Raw genomic sequence first — 14,704 nt, 5'->3', positions numbered from 1 at the left:
AGAGTGGAAACAGAGAGAATGTTTCCACTTGTGGGGAAGAGCAGAACTAGAGGCCATCAATATAAGATAGTCACCGAGAAATCAAATAGGGAATTCAGAAGAAACTTCTTTACCCAAAGAGTGGTGAGAATGTGGATCTCACTGCCACAGGGAGTGGTTGAAGCGAATAGTATGGATGCATTTAAGGGAAGGCTAGACAAGCATATGAGGGAGAAGGGAATAGAGGGTTATGCTGATAGATTTAGATGAGAAAAGACGGGAGGAGGCTCGAGTGGAGAATAAACGCCGGCATGGGCCGAATGGCCTGTTTCTGTGCCGTATATCCTATGATGTTTGTTGAGAGATAATTATCAGCCAGGACACCAGGGAGAACTCCCCTGCTCATCGAAATAGTGTCGCGGGATTATTTACGTCCACCCGAAATGGCAGGTTCAATGTCTCATCTGAAAAATGGCATCTCTGACAGTGTAGCACTTCCTCAGTACTGCATTGGAATGTCAGCCTAGAATAGGAGCTCCAATCTCTGGAGTGGGGCTTGAAGCCCGACTTTCTGACTCAGGTGAGAGTGCGACGACTGAGCCATGGCTAACACCTAATCACAATGGCATGTACATGGTCAATGATGCCGTTAACGCCCTGTGATGCCCATCGGTCGCAGAAGGCCTCAATCGTACCAGTGGACACTGCGTGATCCCACTCCGGGGTGCACACAAGGAGCCCCCTCTCCCTGTGGATCCCACTGGGCAGTGCAATATGCCCATTGGTACTTGAAAACTGAATTGGGGAGAGGGTCCCGTTCCCCTCTATCCGAAGGACCCAATCAAAATGACGGCTGGCGCAGCAACGGCGGGGACGCGGCGCTAAATTGCCGAATCTGAGTCTTGTGCGTTAAACCCCCCCCCCCCCCCAACTGGGGAACGGATCTGAAAGTTGGAGCCGGAGCCAAACCCAACGAACCGGGCACAGAGCGTCAGGAGGAAAGATCCCTGGGCCAGTTTGGGCGGAGGGTTGTGGCCGATTGTTATTGTCGGGGCGCAAATTGCAGAAGTGAAACTGACTTGTGAAACGCCCACGGTCGATATTCAGCATTGATCATCGATGGAAGAAGTAAACACACACCCACAGGTCTTCCGAATGTTACACATTCTCTCCTGATTTTATTTGGACAATTTTATGTCCTGAACCTACCTCTCCTGTTCCAGCGGCTCCACTTTAAACAAGCTGCGCAGTTGAAGTTTCACTTAGTTTCGTTTCCTGTGTTTACGGAACCTCGTCGCCAAAAAGGGGAGGGAATTATCAGAACAAAATGGATCTAAGACGCCGGTCCTGTGCATTGCTGCATATGCAAAAATACAAATTAAAGTATCGTAAGATGTGCTGTTGAAATCAATTGTTGCACTTGAGAGCCTTCCTCACCCTGCAGAACTCCCTGGCCTGGGTTTGAGCCGACCGCAGAAGCTGCTTTAGTTCGGTTCGTGTATCCAGCTCAAAATGGAAAACAAACATCAGTCGGTCAAAAGCAAAATACTGCGGATGCTGGAAATCTGAAATAAAAACAGAAAATGCTGGAAATACTCAGCAGGTCAGGCAGCATCTGTGGAGAGAGAAACAGAGTCAATGAAAGGTCATCGACCTGAAACGTTGACTCTGTTTCTCTCTCTCTCTCTCCACAGAGGCTGCCTGGCCTGCCTTTCCAGCATTTTCTGTTTTTATTTAACATCAGGTGATAATTGATCCACTGATATTCAGACAAGCGGCCAGTGCTAAACATTCAGTCACTGTCTACCAGAGGAAAGTGAAGGGGATTACTTTGTGATCAATGTTTTCTATCGTTGGCCATTGGCCACATTTGGGCTGCAGATGTGATTAATTGCATTTCTGCTGAGTAAATAAAAAATCAATAAAAATTGATATTAGGTCCAGAATGTGTTGGGCTGGGGACTTGGATCTGACCAACTGTGCAGTGCCTTGGAATTCTTTCCTATGTTAAAGGTGCCATAGAAATGTAAGCTGCTGTAATAAAAGCCTCCTGTGCAGACTTTATAGATGTCTTGGGATACTGATTGGTGACATTGAGAACTAGTTCAGCCCTGGTTGACTTGTTAAATCATTTTACAGTAAAGTTACGAGATGGAGATTAAGTCGATAAATACAGTAACACAAGATAGTTAGACTAACAGGAATAGAAGTTGTGAAAATTCAACAATCACATCACCTATTAATAAAAGATCTGATAATAAACCTATTCTAACATCAATGACAGTTTTCACACACAGTGCGGACACTGGTAATCATTATGTTTCAGATTTGCTTCTGTTGATGAAAATTACTTGACTTACTTTCAGTGCTAAAGTTTTGTCCTTTTCTGTTTTTGATTTTCCAAATTCCAATTCCAGTTGTAACAGCTCCAACGAGAACTACACAAACGATCAGTACTGCAATTCTGCTTCCTTCTGCGGTTGGATCTTTTGGGCCATTTCCAATCCATGGTGTATTTGCGGTTGGATCTTTTGGGCCATTTCCAATCCATGGTGTATCTGAAGTATCAGGACAAGCATAACATGACATTTGAGAAAGGTTCTTCAGGGAATGGAGCCAGCAGAGGACCACAATCGCTTTCTTGCTATGAAGTGCTTCCATCACTAAACAATTTCCAGCTGTCCCCTACCGACCGAGACACTTGACTTTTTCAATCATTTTACACCAAACCTCGAACAGATGGAAGCTACCGATCAATGGGATGGATTAAAATTCAGACAGATTTTTTAAATTCACGATTGGATGAAAATTATTCTTCACAAATCATAAATCGCAAACATAATACAATAAAGGCACTGCTTTTAGTTTGTATATTTTCATCAAAATGTGACCATTTATGAAGGCATCCTATTAACTCCCACAACTCATTGCTCACACTCCTTATTTTCCTCCAAATCATCAGTCCTCTACATGAAAGGGTTTCCAGATGCTGTAGTTAATATTCAGAAGACTTGAATATGGTTATTGTTTGGAAACAGGATTGGGAATTGACATCCTAAGCTCGAAAAGTGGAGAACGAGTCGGATTCAGGAGAGATGATTGCGCACCACTGCTGTCAATTCAGGGGGTGGAGGAAATAACACTCTTTAAATTACAGAGTTTTCGAATGAACACAAGTTTATTGAGGGTGCAAAGCCGGCCAGGAGAGAATTGGAATAGTCGAGACTGGAGTTAACAAAAGCATGGATGGAGGTAGCAGATGGGTGGAGGCAGGGGTGGAGACAGACGATATTACGGAAGTGGAAGTAGCTGGTCTTTGTGATGTTTGTATGCTAATATCAGACAGCAAAATTTCAATACCATTGAGTATAAGTTACTGCTATGGATTAATGGGCTGTACCCAGAATTTTATAATCAGGTCTAGGTTCTATTTATACCTGTAATATATTAAATACTTGCAGAAGGAAACAGCTGCTCTAAAAACAAACAACATGGATCACTCACAAGGTCAAAATTGTTAGGCTAATTGAAGGAACTCAATATCGGAGTGGTAGCAAGTATATTTGTGCCAGATGTGGGTCACAAGATACAATATGATAGAAGAGAGAGAAAATTCTACTAAGGAATTTAGAATGAAACTGTTAACTGGATTATATGTCAGCAAGCAGAATGCTGAAAAACAAAGGGCTGGATTTTGGAGGTGGGTATGGAGGGGGAGAAGTACCTGGGCTCTATGTATCAGGAGGTGATCACACCTATGAAGTTAATTAATTCAGATGTAGCCCATGGTCAGGGACAGGACGGTGTGACTACGAGTGAGGCAGGTACGGGGATCCAGGAGGTAGAGCTGGAGGAGCTGCAGCCCTTGCTCTTGTCCAGCAGGTTCGAGGTTCTTACTCCCTGTGGGGACGGGAGCAGGGACTGCAGGGAGGATGAGCAACCTGGCCACAGCACCGTGGAACGGGGGGCCATTCAAGAGGGGGGAGTAAACAGAAATGTTGTAGTGGTAGGGGATAGTATCATTAGGGGGATAGATAGAGTTCTCTGCAGCCGAGAGCGAGGGTCCCGAAGGCTGTGTTGCCTACCCGGTGCCAGGGTTAAGGACATCTCCTCTGGGCTGGAAAGAAACTTGCAGTGGGAGGGGGTGGATCCAGTTGTCGTGGTCCATGTTGGTACAAACGACGTAGATAGGACGAGGAAGCCGGTTCTGTTAAAGGAGTATGAACAGCTAGGGGTCAAATTAAAAAACAGAACCTCAAGGGTAATAATCTCTGGATTATTACCTGAGCCACGAGCAAATTTGGTTAGGACAAATAAAATTAGAGAGTTAAATGCGTGGCTCAAAGACTGGTGTGGGAGAAATGGGTTTTGCTTCCTGGGACACTGGCACCAGTACTGGGGAAGGAGGGAGCTGTTCCGTTGGGACGGGCTTCACTTGGCCAGTGCTGGGACTAGAGTCCTGGCAGATCATATAACTAGGGCTGTAGAGAGGGCTTTAAACTAACTAGTGGGGGGGAGGTTCCTAGAGAGCAAATAATAAAAATGACAACAGAGAAGGTCATAGACTTAGGTAGCAGTGGGGAAATTAAAAACCAGAGCGTGTCAGGAAGGGGCAGAAGGTATGGAGTAAAAGGTAAAGTAATAAAAAGGGCAAAAGCAGGAACTAAGTGTCACAAAACATATTTGAAAGTTCTCTATCTGAATGCACGTAGCATTCGTAACAAAATAGATGAGTTAATGGCACAAATAACTACATATGGGTATGATCTTGTGGCCATTACAGAAACATGGCTGCAGGGTGACAATGCCTGGGAATTAAACATACCAGGTTATTTAACGATCAGGAAGGACAGGCAGGAAGGAAGGGGAGGTGGGGTGGCTATGTTAATAAAGGAAGGAATCACTGTAATACAGAGAAATGATATTGGGTCAAAAGATCAGGATAATGAAACAGTTTGGGTGGAGGTAAGGAATAATAAGGGGAAAAAAACACTAGTGGGCGTAGTCTATAGGCCTCCGAACAGTTGCAACTATGTTGGACGGAGTATCAATCAGGAAATAGTTGAGGCTTGTAATAAGGGAACATCTATAATTATGGGGGATTTTAACTATCATATTAATTGGACAAATCAAATTGGGCAGGGCTGCCTTGAGGATGAGTTCATTGAGTGTATTAGGGATGGGTTTCTTGAGCAGTATGTAACTGAACCGACCAGGGGGCAAGCAACCTTAGATCTGGTCCTGTGACAGGATTAATTAAAAATGTCCTAGTAAAGGATCCCCTTGGAATGAGTGACCATAACATGGTTGAATTCCATATTCAATTAGAGGGTGAGAAGGTTGGATCTCAAACAAGCGTGCTAAGCTTGAATAAAGGAGACTATGAAGGTATGAGAGCGGAATTGAGTAGAGTGGATTGGGAAAACAGATTAAAGGGTAAGACGATACATGATCAGTGGTGTACATTTAAGGAGTTACTTTACAACTTCCAAAAAATATATATTCCACTGAGAAGAAAAGGGTGTAAAAGAAAAGACAGCCATCCGTGGCTAAGTAAAGAAATTAGGGATAGTATTCAACTAAAAACAAGGGCATATAAGGTAGCCAAATCTAGTGGGAGGATAGAGGATTGGGAAAACTTTAAAAGACTGCAAAAAATAACAAAAAGATTGATTAAGAAAGGGAACATAGATTATGAAAGTAAATTAGCAAAAAATATAAAAACAGATAGTAAGAGTTTTTATAGTTATATAAAAAGAAAAAGGGTGGCTAAAGTAAATGTTGGTCCCTTAGAGGATGAGACCGGGAAATTAATGGTGGGAAATAGGGAGATGGCAAAAACACTGAATGAATATTTTGTATCAGTCTTTACAGTAGAAGACACTAAGAATATCCCAACACTGGACAAACGGGGCTATAGGGGGGGGAGGAGCTAAACACGATCAAAATCACTAAGGAAGTGGTACTCGGTAAAATAATGGGACTCAAGGCGGATAAATCACCTGGACCTGATGGCTTACATCCTAGGGTCTTGAGGGAAGTGGCGGTAGGGATTGTGGATGCATTGGTAATAATTTTCCAAAACTCCCTGGACTCAGCAAAGGTCCCAGCAGACTGGAAAACTGCTAATGTAACACCCTTATTTAAAAAGGGCAGTAGACAGAAGGCTGGAAACTATAGACCGGTTAGCCTAACATCTGTGGTAGGTAAAATATTGGAGTCCATTATTAAGGAGACAGTAACAGGACATTTGGATAATCATCATTTAATAGGACAAAGTCAGCATGGTTTTATGACGGGGAAGTCATGTTTGACAAATTTGCTGGAGTTCTTTGAGGAAGTAACGTATAGGGTGGATAAAGGGGAACCAGTGGACGTAGTGTATTTAGACTTCCAAAAGGCATTTGACAAGGTGCCACTCAAAAGACTATTGCTTAAGATAAAAAATCATGGGATTGGGGGTAATATTCTGGCATGGATAGAGGATTGGCTATCTAACAGAAGGCAGAGAGTTGGGATAAATGGTTCATTCTCAGAATGGCAATCAGTAACTAGTGGTGTTCCGCAGGGGTCGGTGCTGGGTCCCCAACTCTTTACAATCCATATTAACGATTTGGAGGAGGGGGCCGAGTGTAACATATCAAAGTTTGCAGATGACACTAAGATAGGAGGGAAAGTAGTGAGTGAGGAGGACATAAAAAACCTGCAAGGGGACATAGACAGGCTAAGTAAGTGGGCAGAGATTTGGCAGATGGAATACAATACTGGAAAGTGTGAGGTTATGCACTTTGGCAGGAAAAATCATAGAGCAAGTTATTATCTTAATGGCAAGAAACTGGAAAGTACTGAAGTACAAAGGGATCTGGGGGTCCTGGTGCAAAAACTCAAAAGGTTAGTATGCAGGTGCAGCAAGTGATTAAGAAGGCCAATGGAATGTTGGCTTTCATTGCTAGGGGGATAGAATATAAAAATAGGGAGGTATTGCTTCAGTTGTACAAGGTATTGGTGAGACCACACCTGGAATACTGCGTACAGTTTTGGTGTCCATACTTAAGAAAGGACATACTTGCTCTCGAGTCAGTACAAAGAAGGTTCACTCGGTTAATCCTGGGGATGAGGGGATGAACATATGAGGAGAGGTTGAGTAGATTGGGACTCTACTCATTGGAGTTCAGAAGAATGAGAGGCGATCTTATTGAAACATATAAGATTGTGAAGGGGTTGGATCGGGTGGATGCGGGGAGGATGTTCCCGATGAGGGGGGAATCTAGAACTAGGGGCATAGTCTTAGAATAAGGGGCTGCTCTTTCAAAACTGAGATGAGGAGGAACTACTTCACTCAGAGGGTGGTAGGTCCATGGAATATGCTGCGCCAAAAAGCTGTAGAAGCTACATCATTACATAAATTTAAAACAGAAATAGACAGTTTCCTAGAAGTAAAGGGAATTAGGGGTTACGGGGAGCGGGCAGGAATTTGGACTTGAGCCTGGGTTCGGATCGGTCATGGCCCTGTGGGTAGCGGAGCGGGCCCAGGGGCTGTGTAGCCTGATCCTGCTCCTATTTCGTGTGTCTAATTCTGTTAGATTCAGGAGATGGTTCTGTGATAGTAGATTGGCGGTTAGGATCAGATCAGCCATGATCTTATTGAATGGCAGAGCAGGCTTGAGGGGCTGATTGGCCTACTCCTGCTCCTATTTCTTATGTTCTTATGTTCTAATTAGGGATGGGCAATAAATGCTGGCCTTGCCAGCGACGCACTCATCCCATGAACAAAATAAACCTAATTTTTAAGTTTATATATGTGGCCCATAAGGATTCCTGGTACACACTTCGATTGTTAGTATCCTCTTGAGGCCCGCAAGGCTCCACGGTATGCAACTAAATGTGCACAAGGAGTGGTTGAGGTGAATAGCAAGAATGCATTTAAGGGGAAGCTAGATAAACACATGAGGGAGAAAGGAATAGAAGGTTATGCTGACAGGGTGAGATGAATAGAGGTGGGAGGAGACCCCTGTAGAGCACAGACCAGTTTGGCTGAATCATATCATAGAATCATAAAAATATATGGCACAGCAGGAGGCCATTTCGCCCATTGTTTCTGTGCCGGCTGAAAAAGAGCGATCCAGCCTAATCCCACTTTCCAGCTCTTGGTCTGTAGCCCTGTAGGTTACGGCACTTCAAGTGCATATCCAAGTACTTTTTAAATGTGATGAGGGTTTTTGCCTCGACCACCCGTTCAGGCAGTGAGTTCCAGATCCCCACCACTCTCTGGGTGAAAAAAGTTCTCCTCAGCTCCCCTCTAATCCTTCCACCAATTACTTTAAATCTGTGCCCCCTGGTCATTGTCCTCTCTGCTAAGGGAAATAGGTCCTTCCTATCCACTCTATCTAGGTCCCTCATAATCCCTTGGATGTCAAGGGATATACGAGAATGGATTAGGAAAAAAAAGGGGGGCTTTTGGCAGATACAAAGGACTAAAGACAGAGGAAGCCCTAGAGGAGTATAAAAAGTGCAGGGGGATACTTAAGAAAGAAATTAGGAGAGCGAGGAGGGGCCATGAAATAACACTGGCGAGCAAAACAAAGGAAAATCCTAAGGTGTTTTATAAGTATATTAAGGGCAAGAGGATAACTAGGGAAAGAGTAGGGCCCATTAGGGACCAAAGTGGCAATCTGTGTGTGGAGCCAGAAGATGTAGGTGGGGTTTTAAATGAATTTTTTGCATTTGTGTTCACTATGGAGAAGGACGATGTAGACATAGAAATCGGGCAGGGGGGCTGTGATATACTTGAACATATTAGCATCGAGAGGGAGGAGGTACTAATGGTTTTAGCAGGCTTAAAAGTGGATAAATCCCCAGGCCCAGACGAGATTTATCCCAGGCTGCTGTGTGAGGCAAAGGAGGAGATTGCAGGGACTCTGACACAAATTTTCAGAACCTCTCTGGCCACAGGGGATGTGCCAGAGGACTGGAGAACAGCTAACATAGTACCATTATTCAAGAAGGGTAGTAGGTGTAAGAGCCATGAAAGCTTAAGAAAATACTTTAAAATAGTGGTTAAATGGCATAATACAGTTAATTTACCTGACCGACTTATTGTATTAAGAAACCCCCTATTTTCTTGCTCCAGTAGTATAGTCCGAGACACCCCCTTTATTCTTGCCACAATGGTACAGTCCCTAAGCCACACATGGTGTGCAGCCATTTTACAGTTTAAACTGCACGTGGCTGAAGGAGGCAGAAGTTGTGAGGTTTGGAGCAATACAGTTTTTGACCGTGTTCGTTTATACGTGTTTGCTTTGTAATTCCGTTTGTTAAGTGTTATAGTAAACAGTTTAAAAGACAAAGCTACGTTTGGGAACGTTTTATTTCGACACGCGTCTACTCGTTGTTAAAAGCCCCACAGCTCAGTGGCTGCCTGTTTGGAAACTAAGAAGCGCCACTACATTAGTCAAAAACTTGCTCCCTAAGAAGGAAAGGACGGAATCGTCGGCGAACGTATACATGAATGGTCACGGAGCCAGACGACAATATAAGAAAGCGAAGGTACAGTGACTGTTACTTGCTTTGTTCATTCTATTGAGAAGCTAAATAAGAGCTGCGGGTAAAATGGCCGAGGCCTTACGGAGCCAGGAGCTTCCATCAGCCAGAAGGATTGCTGGCCAAAAGAGGGAAATAAAGCTCACCCCAAAGGCAATGGAAGAGAAGTTACATAGAAGCATAGGTGCAAGGAAGGCTAAATTAGCTCAGATAACTGGAAAAATGAAGATAATTGATCGTCTCATGGAAGATAATGCTAATATTAAGAAAGCTGAAGACATAATGTATTACGATTTCTCCAAGCTGCATGAAGAATTTAATATACTCAATGAAGATGTATTAGCACTTCTGTCTGAAGAAGAGGGAAACGCTGATCAGCACAACTGGTTTGATCTTAAATCAACCAGCATTAAGGACTATATCAAGGTCACAGAACAGTGGATGTTAAAGATTCGTCAAGATGCTGATACAGCAGAGAAAGATAAAGTTGACGATGAAGTCGGACCAGACGATAGCATTTCAGAGACTTCCACCAGACCGAGCAAAAATCGAAAAGAAGGTAGCTCTGTTTCTGGACGCAGGTCAGTCGCTTCTACCACAAGCTCGTCGCGACACATGAGAGCGGAGGTTGAACGGGCGGCGTTGATGGCGCGCGCAGCATCTTTAGCGGAGAAGCAAGCTCTTGAACGGGAAGAGGCCCAACTGCAGGTCCAAGAGGCCCAACTGCAGGCCCAACTGCAGGCCCAAGTGCAGGCCCAACAGGCCCAGGTGCAGGCAAAGAAAGAACAGCTGGAGATAAAAACAGCTATAGCGGTCTCAGACGCCAGGTTGAGTGCGTACAAAGATTATGAAGGCTCACGGGATGGCGGGAGCGAATACTGCCAGTCAATGTTGTCACATAGAGTTGGATCCAGGGCACCTTCAAGAGTTACAAGAGAGCCCGAAGGCAATCCCCTGGCATTACAGCGTGGAAAAGTGGCCTCTCCACTAACAGGAGCACGTGATGCTACCCCAGACGTCAGACGGTCTAGACTAGACCCTGCTGATGACCACCAGAGGCCTGAAGACACAGGGAGAAGCCTATACCGAGTGATGCAACGTCAGAACGAAATTACAGAGATGCTTGTAAAACAACAGAATCTGTTTCGACTCCCTCAAAGAGACATACCAGTGTTCCAAGGCGACCCACTCAAGTATAAGCCCTTCATCAGATCCTTTGAACAAGCCATTGACTCCAAAACAGAGAGCAGCAGTGATAAGTTGTACTACCTGGGACAGTACACCAGTGGTAAACCACAAGACCTGGTCAGAAGCTGTGAACACATGAGACCGGACCGGGGATACATAGAAGCCAGGAAGTTGCTGCAGGAGCACTATGGTAACGAGCTGAAGATAGCCACTGCATATATTGAAAAGGCTACCAAGTGGCCACAGGTCAGATCGGAGGACGGAGAGGCATTGAACGCATATGTTCTTTTCCTCATAGGATGTCGCAACACCATGGAGGATGTTGAATTCATGGAAGAGATGGAAAATCCTACGACTATGAGAATCATCATCTCTAAGCTTCCTTACAGGATGAGAGAACAATGGAGAAGAACAGCCTTTGAGATAATGGAGAGACGGAAAAGTAGAGCCAGGTTTGCAGACTTAGTGAATTTCATAGACAAACAGGCTAAAATTGCTAGGGACCCATTGTTTGGAAACATCCAGGATGTCAGCCCGACCACCGATGGAAGAGTGAAAGCCAAGCCTGTTGAATCAAAGACTCTCAGGAAAGGTGGTTCCAGGGGAAGCAGCTTTGCAACTATCGTCACCCAGGCCGAGGAAGAAAGGCCCCAGAACTCATCTCCCAAAAAGAGCAGCACAGTGACGTCTGCTAATGCCTTTCAGAAGCCATGCTTATTCTGCCAGAAGAATCATACATTGGATTTCTGCAGCGACATCAAAGCACAGCCACATAAGGACAGAATCGAATTCCTGAAGTACAACGGCCTATGTTTTGGATGTCTCTCTCAGGGGCACCTGAGTAGAAACTGTAAGCAAAGAACAACATGCAGAGAGTGCACTCGGAAACATCCCAGTCTGCTGCATATCCATAAAGAAGAACAAGTCTCTAAGAAGAGTGAAGAAAACAATACCAACGAGAAGGTTGTTTCAAGTGCTCTGGTGTCGCTAGAACCAGAGACTTGTGGACTCACTGGGGCCGGTGACAGTGACTGTATTCTTGCCATCGTACCAGTAAAGATCAAGTCTAAGAGGAGCGAGAAGCTTGTGGAGACTTACGCCTTCATGGATCCAGGTAGCTCAGCAACGTTCTGCACAGAATCACTTATGCGACAGCTGAACGTTAGAGGCAGAAGAACAGAAATCCTATTACGCACCATGGGTCACGAGAAGTCAATGCAAAGTTATACCCTGTCAGACTTAGAAGTGTGTGGACTTGAAGAGAAGGACTTCATAGACCTGCCTAATGTTTTCACACAGAGGGAGATTCCTGTTAGAATAGGGAACTTAGCCCTGCAGAAGGATGTGGATAGATGGCCTTACCTAGAAAAGGTGCGTCTCCCATACATTGAAGCAGAAATTGGCCTATTAATTGGAACCAATGCCTTCAAAACTATGGAGCCATGGCAGGTGATAAACAGCAAGGATGACGGACCCTACGCCGTCAGGACAGCCCTTGGATGGGTAGTCAATGGACCGGTAAGGAGAGATGATGGCAACAAGTCGAACAAGGAGGAACGACAAAACGTCACAGTTAATCGCATCTCTATCGCAAGCATTGAAGAGCTGTTGATACAGCAGTTCAACGCAGACTTCTCAGAACGCAGCTGTGAGGAAAGGACAGAGATGTCACAAGAAGACCATCAGTTCATGGATTTGATGACAAGGTCTACACAGTTCATTGATGGCCACTATCACATTGGTTTGCCACTGAGAAGACAGACCGCGAAGATGCCGAACAATCGCTGCATAGCAGAACAACGCGCCATCAGTCTAAAGAGAAAGCTGAACAAGAACCCCGACTTTCACGAAGACTACAAAGGCTTCATGAGAAACATCATAGCGAAAGGCTATGCTGTAAAAGTGCCCGAGGAACAGTTGAACAGAGACGATGGAAGGGTCTGGTACATTCCTCATCACGGTGTGTATCACCCAAAGAAGAAAAAGATCCGGGTAGTGTTTGACTGCGCCGCCTCATTCAGAGGAACTTCACTGAATGACCAGCTGCTTCAAGGTCCTGATCTTACTAATACCCTCATTGGCGTCTTGACTAGGTTTAGACAAGAGCTCGTTGCCATGATGGCAGACATAGAATCAATGTTCTACCAAGTCAGAATCCCTGATGAAGATGCTGATCTTCTGCGTTTCCTTTGGTGGCCAGATGGCGACGTTAGTCAAGCGATGGTGGAATGTAGAATGGCCGTACACTTGTTCGGAGCCACATCATCTCCCAGCTGTGCAAGCTACGCTCTCAGAAAAACTGCAGAAGATGGCAAAGGCAAAGCACCATCAGAGGCTGTGGAGACAATCTTCAGAAACTTTTATGTCGATGACTGTCTGAAGTCCGTGTCAACAGAAGACGATGCCATCGCACTGTCAAGAGACCTTAGAACTCTGTGTTCGAATGGAGGATTCCATCTGACTAAGTGGATAAGCAACAGCAGAGCAGTTCTAGCTTCTATCCCAGAAAAGGAAAGAGCCACTGAAGTCAAAGATCTGGACCTGAGCCATGATGTCCTTCCTATCGAGAGAGCTCTTGGTGTACAATGGTGCATTGAGTCAGACACGTTCAATTTCAGGATAATGGTGAACGAAAGACCATCCACAAGACGAGGGATTCTCTCCGTGGCCAGTTCCATCTACGACCCTCTCGGATTCCTGGCACCACTCATTCTGCCGGTGAAGCTGATGCTACGAGAGCTGTGTAGAGACAAGAGAGGATGGGATGAAGATATCCCAGAAGGTCAAGCTCAGAGATGGCACAGATGGTTGACAGATTTGCAACAACTTTCTAGCTTCAACGTCAGTAGATGCATCAAGCCCGCGAGTTTTGGAGTTACAAAGACGGCTCAACTACATCATTTCTCGGACGCCAGTGAGGACGGCTATGGCACGGCTACTTACCTCTTGCTGACAAATCAACAGGGCCAGAAACATTGTGCCTTCCTCATGGGGAAATCCAGGGTGGCTCCGCTGAAGCAGGTCACCATCCCGAGACTGGAATTGACGGCAGCGGTTGTCGCAGTTAAAGTTGACCAGGTGATGCGGAAAGAGTTACAGCTCCCATTAGAAGAATCTGTCTTCTGGACGGATAGCACGACGGTGCTGAAGTATATAGAGAATGAGAAGATACGCTTCAAGACCTTCGTAGCAAACAGAATCTCATCCATTAGAGAAGCTACACAACCATCTCAATGGAGGTATGTAAACACCTCATTAAACCCAGCAGATCAAGCCTCATGGGGATTGAAGGCTGAAAACTTCATGAGGAGTGAAACTTGGATACAAGGCCCAAGTTATCTGCTGGAAACAGAGAGATCATGGCCAGAAAGACCAGATATGCCAAGTCAGATTGCTGAAGACGATGTCGAAGTCAAGAGATCAGTCACAGTAAATCTCATAAATACGAAAGAGAACTTTGACACAGTGAACAAGCTTGTTAACCATTTCTTAGGATGGCACCAGTTGAGGAAAGCAGTTGCATGGTTTCTAAGGTTGAAAGAGTTGCTGCTACACCTGAGCGGTAAGAGAAAAGAGTACCGAGCCACTATCAGTCAGTCTGAAAGTAACCCTGATAAGCAGAGAATGCTTCTACAGCAGTATATGCATCAGCACAAGACCACATTGGGCAAGAATTCATTGACCGTGGAGGATTTGGCCAAGGCTGAGAAGGAGATAGTTCGCTTCAGTCAAAGACAAAGATACCCAGAAGAAATCGAAGCTCTACAGCGAAATACTCCAATCAAGAAAGGTAGTCATATCTACAAGCTGGACCCTACACTGCAAGATGGAGTACTGAGGGTGGGAGGGAGACTAAACAAATCTGCTATGCCAGAGGAGGCCAAGCATCCTGCTATCCTTTCTAAGGACCTCCGGGTTGCTACTGTCATTCTTCAGCATATACACCAGAGTATTGGACACAGTGGGAGGAATCACGTGCTTGCGAAGCTAAGACAAA

The 14,704-nt window shown here is 45.0% G+C and overlaps 1 protein-coding gene and 1 long non-coding RNA gene across 4 annotated transcripts in view; one reads left to right on the top strand and one right to left on the bottom strand.

The window, feature by feature from the left end:
• Positions 1–1,470, bottom strand: part of LOC147105832 (NACHT, LRR and PYD domains-containing protein 1 homolog) — a 48,237-nt gene extending 46,767 nt beyond the window's left edge. Inside the window, exon 1 of one of the 2 annotated variants that reach the window (XM_086010603.1) lies at positions 1,189–1,470. The gene's annotated coding sequence lies outside the window, so the exon portion shown is untranslated. The remainder of the gene's footprint in view (positions 1–1,188) is intronic. The other variant, XM_086010602.1, reaches the window with a different exon arrangement.
• Positions 1–2,864, top strand: part of LOC147105831 (uncharacterized) — a 57,739-nt gene extending 54,875 nt beyond the window's left edge. For both annotated transcript variants that reach the window (XR_015081599.1, XR_015081598.1), the window contains exon 3: positions 2,397–2,864. This is a non-coding gene — a long non-coding RNA (uncharacterized LOC147105831). The remainder of the gene's footprint in view (positions 1–2,396) is intronic.
• Positions 2,865–14,704: the final 11,840 nt, after the last annotated feature.

This window comes from Somniosus microcephalus, chromosome 17, assembly GCF_052327205.1.
Source record: "Somniosus microcephalus isolate GS21.2 chromosome 17, FLI_Smic_1.0, whole genome shotgun sequence".
In the NCBI taxonomy this organism is placed as follows: domain Eukaryota; kingdom Metazoa; phylum Chordata; class Chondrichthyes; order Squaliformes; family Somniosidae; genus Somniosus; species Somniosus microcephalus.
Note: the sequence above shows the minus strand (reverse complement) of the source record. Positions and strands in the feature narration are given on the sequence as shown.